Source organism: Equus caballus, chromosome 7 (assembly GCF_041296265.1).
Source record: "Equus caballus isolate H_3958 breed thoroughbred chromosome 7, TB-T2T, whole genome shotgun sequence".
In the NCBI taxonomy this organism is placed as follows: Eukaryota; Metazoa; Chordata; class Mammalia; order Perissodactyla; family Equidae; genus Equus; species Equus caballus.
This window is the reverse complement of record NC_091690.1, coordinates 90477923-90490145: the sequence shown is the minus strand read 5'-3', so window position 1 is coordinate 90490145 and position 12223 is coordinate 90477923. Positions and strand designations below refer to the sequence as shown.

At 44.6% G+C, this 12223-nt stretch overlaps 1 long non-coding RNA gene across 2 annotated transcripts in view; it reads left to right on the top strand.

Moving 5' to 3' along the window:
• The window catches only part of LOC111774377 (uncharacterized), a 67490-nt gene extending 60940 nt beyond the window's left edge, over nt 1–6550 (top strand). The window contains exons 2-3 of one of the 2 annotated variants that reach the window (XR_002809375.2): nt 3332–3525; nt 4247–6550. This is a non-coding gene — a long non-coding RNA (uncharacterized lncRNA). The remainder of the gene's footprint in view (nt 1–3331; nt 3526–4246) is intronic. The other variant, XR_002809376.2, reaches the window with a different exon arrangement.
• The last annotated feature ends 5673 nt before the right edge of the window (nt 6551–12223 follow it).

The window sequence follows — 12223 nt, the reverse complement described above, 5'->3', positions numbered from 1 at the left end:
GTCATGCCAGAAAATCAATCCCCAGTCTGACCACGCCTCTAGCTCTGTGGCTCCCATGCTCTAGTGTGCATTCAAATCACCAGATGGGCTTGCTACAACACAGATTGCTGGGACCCTCAACCAAAGTCTCTGATTCAAAGGTCTGGATGGGGCCCAAGAATTTGCATTTATAACAAGTTCCTAGGTGTTGATGCTGCTGGCCCACACTTCAAGATATACATGCCAATTCACAAGAAATACACAGGGCAGAAGGATATGTTAATTCATTATAGTATTCATCCATTATACTCTTTATTATACTATTGGAGTTCATTATGCCAGTTTCTCTATATTTGTATATGTTTGAAATTGTCCATAATCAAAAAATGAAAAAAGTTATCTATAGAAGAAAATTTAATAAAGTGGAAGCAGTTTATATCATTAAGAAAAAAAAATTATGCATTGGAAAAAAACAAAGGGAAGAAGTCCAGAATGTTAACTTTTAGCATCTCTGAATGGAAGAATTATGGCAATTTCTAAAAACTTCTTTTTGCTTTTCCATATCTTTTAACATTAACAATGCCCTTTTTTTATTTTAAGAAAGCTATAAAATTGCTCTGTGTTCAGCCTGGTGAACTGTACTTCGAAGTGTCTATATCTGCATCCATCCTCTTAGTGTCTTACTTTGCCTAGTGGAGGGTCTTTTCCCAGACACGGTTCTTTGCAGGCCATGGCAACCTGCTGTTGGGTAGTCCTATGCCATATCCATGAAATGACACCACATGACTATCACACAGGCACAAGGGAGCTCTAAGACAGTGCCACCGGGGTGGAAACGAGTGTTAAGTTAATTAAACGAGGAGGCCATTAGCCTGAGGTGGCTCTAATGCCATGGTGGCCTACATAAGCAAACCAAAACCCAACCCTGTAAAGGTCTCAAGCTTATGAAACTGAAACCTAAGGACAACCAATCAGAAAATCCAACTAGACTTTAAGCTGAACCAATCAAATAATTTCCTCACCTTGCTTCCACCTCTTCTCTGTGAAGGGCTTTCCCCCAGCTCCTGTTGGTGGAGCCGTCCTAACCACTTCAAGTTTGTCACTGCCTGATTCAAATGGACTTTTGCTCAAATAAACTCTGGAATTTTTTAATATGCCTCAGTTTGCCTTTCAACAGGAGAGAAAGACTACATTCCTCCTGATACGTACAGGAAGTCAGGAAGCTGACTTTTTTGTGCAATCTAAAATGCACAATTTTCTACATTTTAATATCTCCTAAATAGTCAAAGTCCTAATTAATAATACACTAAAATTATAAATGGCAGGAATTTGTGTTTCTTGGTGGCACATGAAATAATGTGTCTAGTAATTGAGGGCAGTGTGGATTGGATAAAAATCTCACAGTGAAAGTCAATGACAGGATATTTGAAATTGATAAACAAACAAACAAAAAAGCCTTGTATTGACCAGATCTGCCCATGTCAAAGGAATGTCTCTCCTGACCCCAACCGTCCAAAGAAATATTTTCTGGGAGGCAGAATTGTGTTTTTTCAATCTGAACATGAGCGTGTGCATTTAAAATTCCCCGAGAGCACCTGGTTCCTAGCAAAACAGCAGGGAAACAGAACCCACTTTAGTCAGACAGCCCTGGCTCCCATTCCATTTGTGGTACCTCCTACGCCCTTTCCTTTTTGAAGCCTCACTTGCCTGATCTGTGAAAGGTAGATGACATTTCCTTCCTGCAGTTGTCGTGGGATTAAATGAGGGGAAGCACCGCATGGAGGAGATGCTCAAGGAAAGTTACCTCCCTCTTTATACAGAGGACACATAGCTCCAAAAAACCTTATGCAATCTGCAAAATGCGCCCATCAGGTGAGGAACTGGTGACCTGAGCAAAGTCACACAGCTGGCGGAGGAGACAGAGCTGGGGTTGACGAATAGGCTAGTGTCCCGTTGTGTATACAACAGCCGACTCCATCCAAATCCTCATTGCAGGCCCCAAGCCCTGTACTTCGGTTCTTGAAGAGCCACGACTCATTAAAAAAATGAAGCTCAGAATAAACAAATCCCAAGAATGACATGAAAATGGCTAGGCTACTTATAAGACATTGATTGATTCTAGTGAACATCTGTGTGAGTTACTGTGTCAAAAACGCAGGGGTCATAATTAGCTCCGATATGATCCAATGCCTGTGACCCTCTCCCCCTGACATCCTCTGGGGGCCACCAGTTCTAGCCTGACACAGCTGCTCTGCCACCCCAGTTTGCAGCTATATTGACACAGCCATTTTCATGGTAGGCCTGTTGTAAATTTGTTGTTACATGGTGCGTCTGCCCCAAATTGCATGGTGTACGTAAATTTTTGTGTGTGTGGTGGGGCTGGCACGGGGGTTGGGGGGGTACCGGGGCTGAATGGAGCGTGTGATGGGGCAACCCGCAGGAGACCTAACCCTGATAAATTGTTTACTTGTTAGCAGTGGGGCTCAAGAGTGGGCTGGGGGCTGCGGGCTCAGCAGGACAGACGTAGAAGGTGGACCCACGCCAATTACCAGCCATTGTGGTGTCCCACCCCATGATTGACACCAATGTCTCCCCTCTCACCATGGGTCCTTTTACTATCCTGGACCCAACACAAGCCCCCCTGTGCTAATACCATGGTGTCTTCAATTTCCTCTGCTGCCAGCAAAAATTAACCTAGGCCTCCGGCCTGTAGGAGACCTAAGCCCTTTATTTTATTATGCATTTTCCCCCAGTTTTTCAAGGATGAGTTAAAAAATAGAGGTTGCTAAGGCCAGTTGGGCAACAAAGGCAGCAAAGGGACAAACATTATCTTTGGATGACTGACTTCAAAGTTAATGATCTTCCCCACTGAATCGTGCCCTCCACTCCTCAATGAGGTCTTTGCCATCAGATAAAGAAGCGCCTCTTTAATCCACTAACACTTCTTTGTCCCTTTGTGGCAAAATGATCATTTCATCAGTTTCGGGTACACTCTGCCCGGAGAGTTTTTTAGCCTGAGTGATTCAGAGGAGGAGAGACAGAGAAGGGTATTTCTCTACTTCATTTTTTCTCAAGTGACGGCTGAATAACTATGCAAAAAAATTAAGGCATAATGACCCAGCAACAGTGACAAAACCTAATTAGTCACGGAGGCCACTGGGTAATGAGCCGCAAAACCCGGCTCTTGAGTGTGTAATAACTGTATTTTTCTCCATTTCTTCCCCTTTAGTCACAGCCTTGTGTGGCATTTTTAACAAACTAAAATGGCACCAGATGCAACAGGGTTCAGACATTTTAACTTGAATTAAGAAACCATATGTTCCGATAAGTCATGGTCTCTTCTTTCCCACAGACCGGGTCCTCCATCTGTGAGGTAACACCCCGGTGGCTAGGGAACGATGGCCATCGGGATGGTCACCCCACGAAGATGACTGGGTGTTGAGGCTGGGAGTGGGGCCCCCAGGACCCTCCCTCCACAGAGGTTCCGGCTCCTGCAGGCGGCCTGGACGGTCCAGATGTGGGGCCCCGATACACTCCGTGAGCACGGTAAGACTGAGAAGCTTAAGAAGGAAGAATAGGGGGAGGGGGCAGAGGTGGGAAGGACTCTGTGTCCAATAATGGAGTCTGGAATCCTGAGAATTGCCTTTAACCATTTATGACAAAGTTCTCCACTTTCAAGCAGTTTAAGACACTCGTTAGCCAAGTCTGAGACTCATGAAAGCCTTGGGGTGCAGGACGGCCCTTATCACCTCCATCTTTTTGAGATGAAGCAACCATGGATCACGGAGGTTAGGAAATTACCCAGGGTCACAGTTAGAAATGCAGGAATCAAGATTTGAAGCCACATCTGTGATCGTTATCTCGGTGTTTCCTATGTCTGTTGTTATTATTATTAATATTCACAATAACTTCCTCTTAGAATTGGAAAATTTTTGAAGGGTGGAAAGTTTACATAACATAGTTGGAGCAATATCTCTCTTCAACCCTCAGATGCAAAGTCAGTGGAGTTAAACGTCATTAATACATAATCTTTATTTTGAGCAGGGCATTGTCCGGGGTGTGCCCCTGGCCCCACTCTGAGTTTGATGTGGGAGACACTGCCCCACAGTGTTAAATTTAGTTTCTCCCCTACTTGCGTGAATGTCGTCTTACTCTGGCCGTCACCAACTTTGGGGCTGTGTATGGGCTTAGAAATAGCAGGCAGTATGATCTTTGTCCTCTGAGCGACAAGAAGGCTGACTTCTCTTTTGTCCCTCTCCATACCCAGCAGACCAAGAAAACGGCTCCCCAAAATGAATCCAGCTCCCCCTAGAGACCAATAAGGACCTCATTTCCTCCTGAGCCTCTGGCCATGGAATCACAGAAGGGAATCGTGAATGAGGGATCCATTGTGGAATATGAAGCACAGAATTAATCAGAAAACACAGACACAGTTTTGGACAAAGACGCTGCCTCCTTGGGAAAATTTTTAAATAGCATGCATGAAAAAAATAAAAAATCCAGCAGCAATTCTCTCCCTATAACAGGAACAACACAGGGAATGAAAACACAAGCTAAAACGAAAAACAGGACTGGCTACACAATTTGCGGGTTTATATAATATAATTTATATTTTTAATTCGTCATATCATTCTGACACAGCAAAGGCCCGGTGTCTGGGACTGCGTGATGTGACAGTCCTTTGACTCTCTAATCCAGGACGAGCTGCATAATTTGCTGACCCCAGTGCAGAATGAGAATGTGGAGTCCCTTGTTCAAAAATTATTAAGAATTTCAAGAGGGCTACGGCAGAGCATTAAACCAAGGGCAGGCCCTTCTGAGTCTGGGATCCTGTGTGGCTGCACAGCTCACACACCATGGATACAGCCCCGCGAAGAAAGCTAATGCTTCAGCATCCATGTAGTAACAGCCCACAAGAGACAACTGTGAACAGCTCAGCCAAGGAGCCACCTAGCATAATTCCAGCTTCTCACTCTTTACTCTTCAAAGTTCACTCTTTCTCCTCTAAACTTTGGACTTCAGAAAGTCTGCTTTAGCATCGCAGAAGTACTGTATCTAAAATGGGCAGTTTCTCCAGGCAGACAAAGCCATTTCTTCTTGACTCTTCTCCAAACTTTCATCTATTCTAGTCCTGGCAAGCTTGGCTGCGCTGTTCATTGGGCCTTTTCCTGCGCTCGAGTCAAGTCATTATCCTCTTTTTATATACTGCACTTCGTGCCCTTGTGAACCTGTTGAAAATAGTGAAAGAGAGTTGAAAAGTACCACTGGCTCCTAAAAATAGTGCTGACTAGGAGGCAGAAAGGGGGAACTCCGGTTTTATTCAGTACTAAAGATAACACCACCAGAATGATAGACTCCTTCGAATTGTTTGTCCCCACTGGCCATTGTCCCGTGGGCACTGAATGAGCCTCTTAGCAGCTCTTGAGGGCCTGTCACAGGTAGGCACCCAACAGAGATAATTCCCAGCCTATGCTTGACTGCCCCTTTATAGACACTCACTCATGCTTCTGAAAGGCCTCAGACACTGTTGAATAAACTCCTACTCGCTTCCATAAACTTTTTCTCCCACTGAATTTTCCGGGGATGTGAGCAGCTTCCCAGCCTCGCCAGAGGATGCCTCTGAATGCACTCCTGTTCTGAATCAAAGCTTGACAGACAAGCCTCTTTCCAAAACAAGAGAAAAAACAGGGCCCAAGGTCCCCAGGAGGAATCTCTGCGCTTTCTTCCGCAGGTGAAGGCGGACTCAGAGGCCCTGGCCTTCCTCCTGCTCTTCTTGTGGGTTTATTGATCTGGGGTGCAGGAGACTTTTTTTTCCTGTGAAGGAAAAAAGCCTCTGTTTGCTGCCTGAGCCGTGTCTCTTTTGGTTTTGTAAAAGAAGGGCGTCCCTACAGGGCAAAGAGACTCCAGGGACGTGATTGTCTTCAGAACGTCCTAGAAGAGCATGGGCGTTAGAGCTGCACCAAGCTGGAGTTGAATCTAAGCTCTTCTGCTTGCTAACTCACGGGGGTTTGAGCGAGTGCCTGCATCTCTGAGCCACAGTCTTCTCGCCTATAAAATAGGGCTAATGATACCCGACCTCACAGGCTCTTTTCTTTCAAAGGTTAGAATAGACCATGTATGTAAAGCATTTAGCATGGGGCCCAGTAGGAGACAGAGTTCAATAAAAGGTAGATTTTATTACTATACTATTACTCTGTTTTTCTTATGTTATTCTTCTGATTTATCAGACTCTTAGGAGCCCTTTCAGGCCAGTGCTTGGCTTCTGAAGGACATTTACCCACCTGCCATTCAGATCTTTCTAAACCGGCTTCTCAGAAAAGGAGATACTATTTCCTCCTTAATACTTATAACCCAACTCCTTCAAATGTTTAGGTAGACACGTTTTGTTATATTTCCTCATCCAAATAATGCGAGTGAAAATCCCCAGACCTCAAAGGACTGTGTTAAGGTCATCAAGGCAAGAGAATGCTTAGGAGGGAAATTATACGAAAGTTTTTTTTATTGTTCTCTTTATTCTGTACTTCTTGCTCACCTTTTATTTCATTGTATGAAATAAACAAAGTGAACGCTTTGCCCTCCTCTTCCAGAAACATCAGGAGGTCCTTTCCGCAACAAAAACGAATCAAAAAGTAGGGGCAGCCCTATCCACCCAGGATGTTCATTGGCCCATCATTGATAAAATACACAAACTTCAAGGAGACCCATCTCTGAGGTCTCAGTTTTGAAATATCAGGCATGAGCCATACTTCCTTGGTGAAACCACAAGCGATTTGATCAACACGCTGACTGGTGTATGGATCTTCAAAAATCAGTGGGCTGGGCTGGCCCCGTGGCCGAGTGGTTAAATTCGTGTGCTCGGCTGCAGGCGGCCCAGTGTTTCTTTGGTTTGAATCCTGGGCACGGACATGGCACTGCTCATCAAACCACGCTGAGGCAGCATCCCACGTGCCACAACTAGAAGGACCCACAACGAAGAATGTACAAGTATGTACTGGGGGGCTTTGGGGAGAAAAAAGGAAAAAATAAATAAATAAAATCTTAAAAAAAAAAAATCAGTGGGCTGGAGGTTAGAGAGGAGGCTGCCCCGCTGAGCACATTAACATTGTTTCTCTGAACAGGAATAAATGCATTTGTGTACCATTCCAGGTGTTCCCCCTTTAGGATTAGCACAAGGCTCCTTGAGGCAAAGTTCTAGGAAAAGCTGTTCAAGAGAAATTCTGGCCCATTCTAACCCACCGTAAAGAATCCATTCCTCTGAACCATCTTTCCTCCCAGCTTCATAAAGGACTGCTTTTCAGCAATTCACTTATTCATGCAGCAACTCTTTATTGAACATCTACTCTGTGCCTGGTCCCATGCTCTATGTGGGGATAGAGAAGTGAGTCAGGAACAGATCCCCATGGCCAAGAATTCACTGTCTGGGTGGGATAATGAGACTATATATAAAGAACTCTAAGACAAAGTTTTTTAAAAAATCCACTGTGCCACAAAAGAGGTACAGATAAAATACTGTGAGAGTCCGAAAGAGAGATTAGTTCAGTTTGGAAGAGTGGGGAGGGGAGAGGATAGGATCAGGAAAATACTCTTGACTTGTGCCTTAAAAGATAGACTTGGATTGGTCCTCATGCAGATTGGCAGGGGGAGGAAACGAGCTTCCAGAGAGAGAAACAGTCAAAGCTCAGAAGTGTGGGATCGAGGGGCACGTTCAAGAATAGGAGTCTTAGCATGTGTCCATCCAATTGTCAAAGAGGCATGAACTCTGAGAGTTAGGGACCTTTCTTACCCACAGCCTTAGCAGTTAGCGGGCTCGTTTGGAGCCATCTTCCTGCCCTTGGTTAGATTCCACAAATGCTTCCCTGTTTCCAAAGGACATAGAGCTCCACCAGGAGTTCTGGGAAGTCAACCCAGCGTGAGACTTGGTCCCTGCCCTCCCGGGGCTCGAGCCCTGCTTCTCAGTCTTCTCCTCTCCCAACACATAGTGTCAACATCCCCCTCACTATATTGAAATCATCTCTAGATATTATCACACGTGATAGAACCTACCTACACATATAATTTCACAAAAAGCAATGTGATGCCCCATCAGTAATATAAGAGGAATAAAAGGAAAAGAGTTTGTAGTAAAACAGCATGTATTTCAATATGTAAATGCTTGAGGAAACTTACACTAGTAGTTATGAGAGGTCAGAAGTTTTCGTCTCCATATAGAATCATTGTAAATGCAATAGCTATAAAGCTGACTGACAACTGTATTTTGTTGGAGATTCAAATACCACAAGTAGTGCTGCCATCAGTGGATGTAATTTTCTGAAGTGGTGAAAAACTCTCGGGTAAAGGCAAGTAAACAAAGTATAATTGCCCTTTTTTATTTTTTAACAATGGTCATTGCATCCCTGGACAATTCTCTGTATGTTAAAACTGTGCAAAGATTACTTGGTGTCTGTACGTAATACAAAGTTAGGTTTGAGACCTAACTTTAGATAATTACAAACAAGTTTTTAACCTTGGATGTCTAGTGGAACATCACAAAGCATTGTGGGTTGTGGGATGATTCCCTGCACAGTAAGTGACAATGGTCCTCCCCAATCAATGTGATAACCAGTCCCCACACATAAATTTACAAAATGCCTCCTAGGAGCCATGCCACCCCCATTGAGAACCACTGGCTTAGAGTCTAGCTCAGAGGGAAAGTTTACACGCCAAAGGGCAATCAGTATTATGAGGAATCATCTATTAAATGTCAAATCAGTTGTTCAGAATAGACATTAAGTATTATTCAAAGGAAGGCAAGTAAACAATGGGTTTAAGTCACCAGGAAATGCTTCATAATTAAGCATGGTGTAAGAAAGCATATAGACTTTGAAGTCAGACAGGCCCTGGGTTCAGAATCCCAACTTTGACACTTACTCCCTATGTGAATTTGGGTAAGCAATTTAACTTTTCCAAGCCTCCTTTGCCCACCTGTAGCATGGGAGAAATGATACCTATTTTGAAAGATAAGTAAAGTGGATTAAATGAAATTTTTTTTTTAAAGATTGGCACCTGCGCTAACATCTGTCTCCAATCTTTTTCTTTTTCTCCTCCTCCTCCTCCTTCTTCTTCTCCCCAAAGCCCCCTGGTACATAGTTGTATATTCTAGTTGTGAGTGCCTCTGGTTGTGCTATATGGGACGCTGCCTCAACATGACCTGATGAGCGGTGCCATGTCCGCACCCAGGATCCGAACCAGTGAAACCCTGGGCCACCAAAGTGGAGCAAGTGAACTTAACCACTCGGCCACGGGGCTGGCCCCTAAATGGCATTATATATGTAAAGTATCTTGGAGAATACCTGGTTCATGGTAGACACTCAGCAAATAGTAGCTGTCATTGATATAAAGAAAGAGCAACTTCATTTGGCCTTTGAAGGATTGCAGGAGGGAAGGCAAAGTGGGCACAGCACAAGCAAAGGCCTGGAGGCAGGAACGTCTATGGTGGGTTTGGGGGCAAATAGTTCAGTCAGACTGGCAAAGAGGGTGAACGTGGGAGGCGTGATTGACAAGTGGGCACATTTAAGAATATGAAGCCCTGAATGCTTGATAAGGAGGTTGGCACTGATTCTGGTTGGCTAAGGGAGTCAGTGAATGTGGAGCAGTCCTAATGACACCCAGGGCAGAGCCAACTGCAGACAAGTTCAGCAAGAGCTCCAGCCCCTGCTGCTCTAAACAGCCATGTTCTGTACCACATGCTTCTCACACTGCTCTACACCTCAGCTGATGTGAACTGGGGTGGCCTTGGACTTAAGAGAAGCCTGTCCAGTGACCTATGATTTATGCTTAAAAAGTCTGCTTGAAAAATTGAGCTAGGCCAATTAGATTCTTCTTTTGGGAATGTGTAAAGAATAAGACAATAGCTGCTAGAGCTGAGCAGAAAGAGCTCAAGGCAGACCTGGGACTTTGGTATCCACTTGGGACCAGGGGCGCACTGAAGCTAGGAGGAAGCCAGCTGCTAGAAAGCTAGGAGACTGGATCAGACATGGACAGAAGCAGCAGCAGCATTATGAGAAACCATGTGGCCCAGCAGAGAGAGGCCAAGAGAGTAGTTACCTGCAGTACAGGTGGTTTTCCGGTTCTAGAGTGAGTTTATGTGCATCCTTACAAAAATTTCCCTTCGCTGAAGGTTAGTTGAGTGGATTTATTATTCTAGTTGTCCAAACTGCTCTAAGCACAGCAGTGTTTATCTCTTCTGGAGGTTCCTGGATAAAGTGATTCCAATATATTAAAATTCTTATGCATATTAATATCTCAACTTTGCATGTAGCCTAGTCATGGAAGGGATATGCCAAGTTACAATCTATGACACTATAAGAAAGACAAAGAACGGATTCTGATTGATGATGGTGATAATAAGCCTTATGCTTAATGTCCTTCCAATAAAATTTCTACTAAAATTATCAAAGGTAATTTCTCCATATCAACCATTATAGAGAAAAATCCATTTTATCACTGGAAACTAGGGAACAGTGCCACTGACATGCCAGCAATTTTCAGGAATTTCTGCAGATTACAGCACAAGCAGTACCATATTTCTGGAGGGACTACTAATATGCCACATGGAAAAGAAGACTGCCTGAGTTGTAAATGGAAGAAACCCCAATGGAACCCAGAAAACAATCCCTACCTTACAGCATTTCTTGAGGGAAATCAGTGAACAGACAGATTTCAAGCTTCCTAAAGCATGTAGAAGGGCAGAGTGCTATAATCCAAAAGGAACTGGGATCACGTTGCAACAGACCATACCTGACATGGATGGATGGTCCATCAAAACACACAGAAGACCTGCCAAAGGAAGAGCAAGAGCTGTCCTGCAAATTAGAGAGGAGCATGAGTGAGGTTAATGCAGACAACTACACTCAAGAAAAAGCAATTCACACATAAAAGTAAATATCCCTGCTTTGACACCTCTGGTGGCTGCTTCCTTCTACCCCAGGAGATGAAGGTATCTCTGATCAGTGAAAGAGTGACAGATACCATAGGGTCACCCATCATAGCTGTTCTTATCCTCTTCCTACGTAGTGAAATGTTTAGTGGGGCACATGGTTGCTCAGAAGAAAAAGGACATTTCCCAGCCTTCCTTGCAGGTAGGATTCAGTCATGTGACTAAGGTCTGGCCAATGGAATGTAAGTAGAAGTATCATGTGGCAGCTTCCATAAACCTTAGTCTCTTCTTTCCCTTTTCCTCCATCAAGCTACCTGGAATGTGGATGTAAAAGCTGGAACTCTATCTTATGTGCCAAAGCTAGAAGGAGTCTGCATTCCTGAGGACTTGGAGAGAGCAGCCTTACCAGCCCTAAATTATCTCCAGATTTTTACTGAAGACATAAAGAAATTTCTATTTCATTTAAAATGCTGTTATTTCATATTCCTGATACAGTCAATCCTAATTCTAACTGATTCAAAAAGTACCACTATAATAAATCTGAAGTGTGCACTTGCCCCTTCATCTGAGTTTGAAGTTATACAAAGGTCATACATAACCTATCACAGAAACCTCAACACTGGACAAATAAAATAGACTTTCCAATGTAAGGATGAGCAAAAGGAGAGAATTTCCTGAATACACAGACATAGTCAGCAATTTGAGGAGCGACGTCAGCATCATGGCATAGTGAGCTGTTCCCTTTGTCTCTCCCCTTTAAGTTCCAATGAAACTGACATTCATTAATCAGCAGAGGATTCCCTGCATAGCACAAAAGGATGTCTGAGAGGTCCAGGCAGCCATGCATCTGAAGGTGGTGGACTGGATCCTTGGGAGGCAGTGAAACTAGGTGAGCACACCTCTCTCTCTCCCTGGTGGCAGCAAGCCAGGTCACAGATCCTCACACAGCAGCTGGCGCAACCGTAAGAGGAGGCGAGGGCAGCCTGGCCTGTGTGTGAATGCTTTAGGAGTTGTAGCTCAGCCATTGGGGTGCCCACCATGCCATGGCAGCCCCACTGGTGGGAATGCTCTACACCATGTGGCAGCAGCTCAGCCCCCATGAAGGCACCCACTCACTGAGTGCAGTACAGCCGAGAAGGTGCCCCAACCACTCAGAAAGCACCCTGCCTGCAGAGCACAGTGGCCCGTGGGACCCACCGAGTGGTGGCTCAGCCTCCGCATAGGCACCCTTTCTGCCCAGTACATCAGCTCAGCTGGTCCCCTGCTGAGTGCAGTGGCCTGCCCACACAATTGCAACCCCTCCACCCAGCACAGAGGCCGTGCCCACAT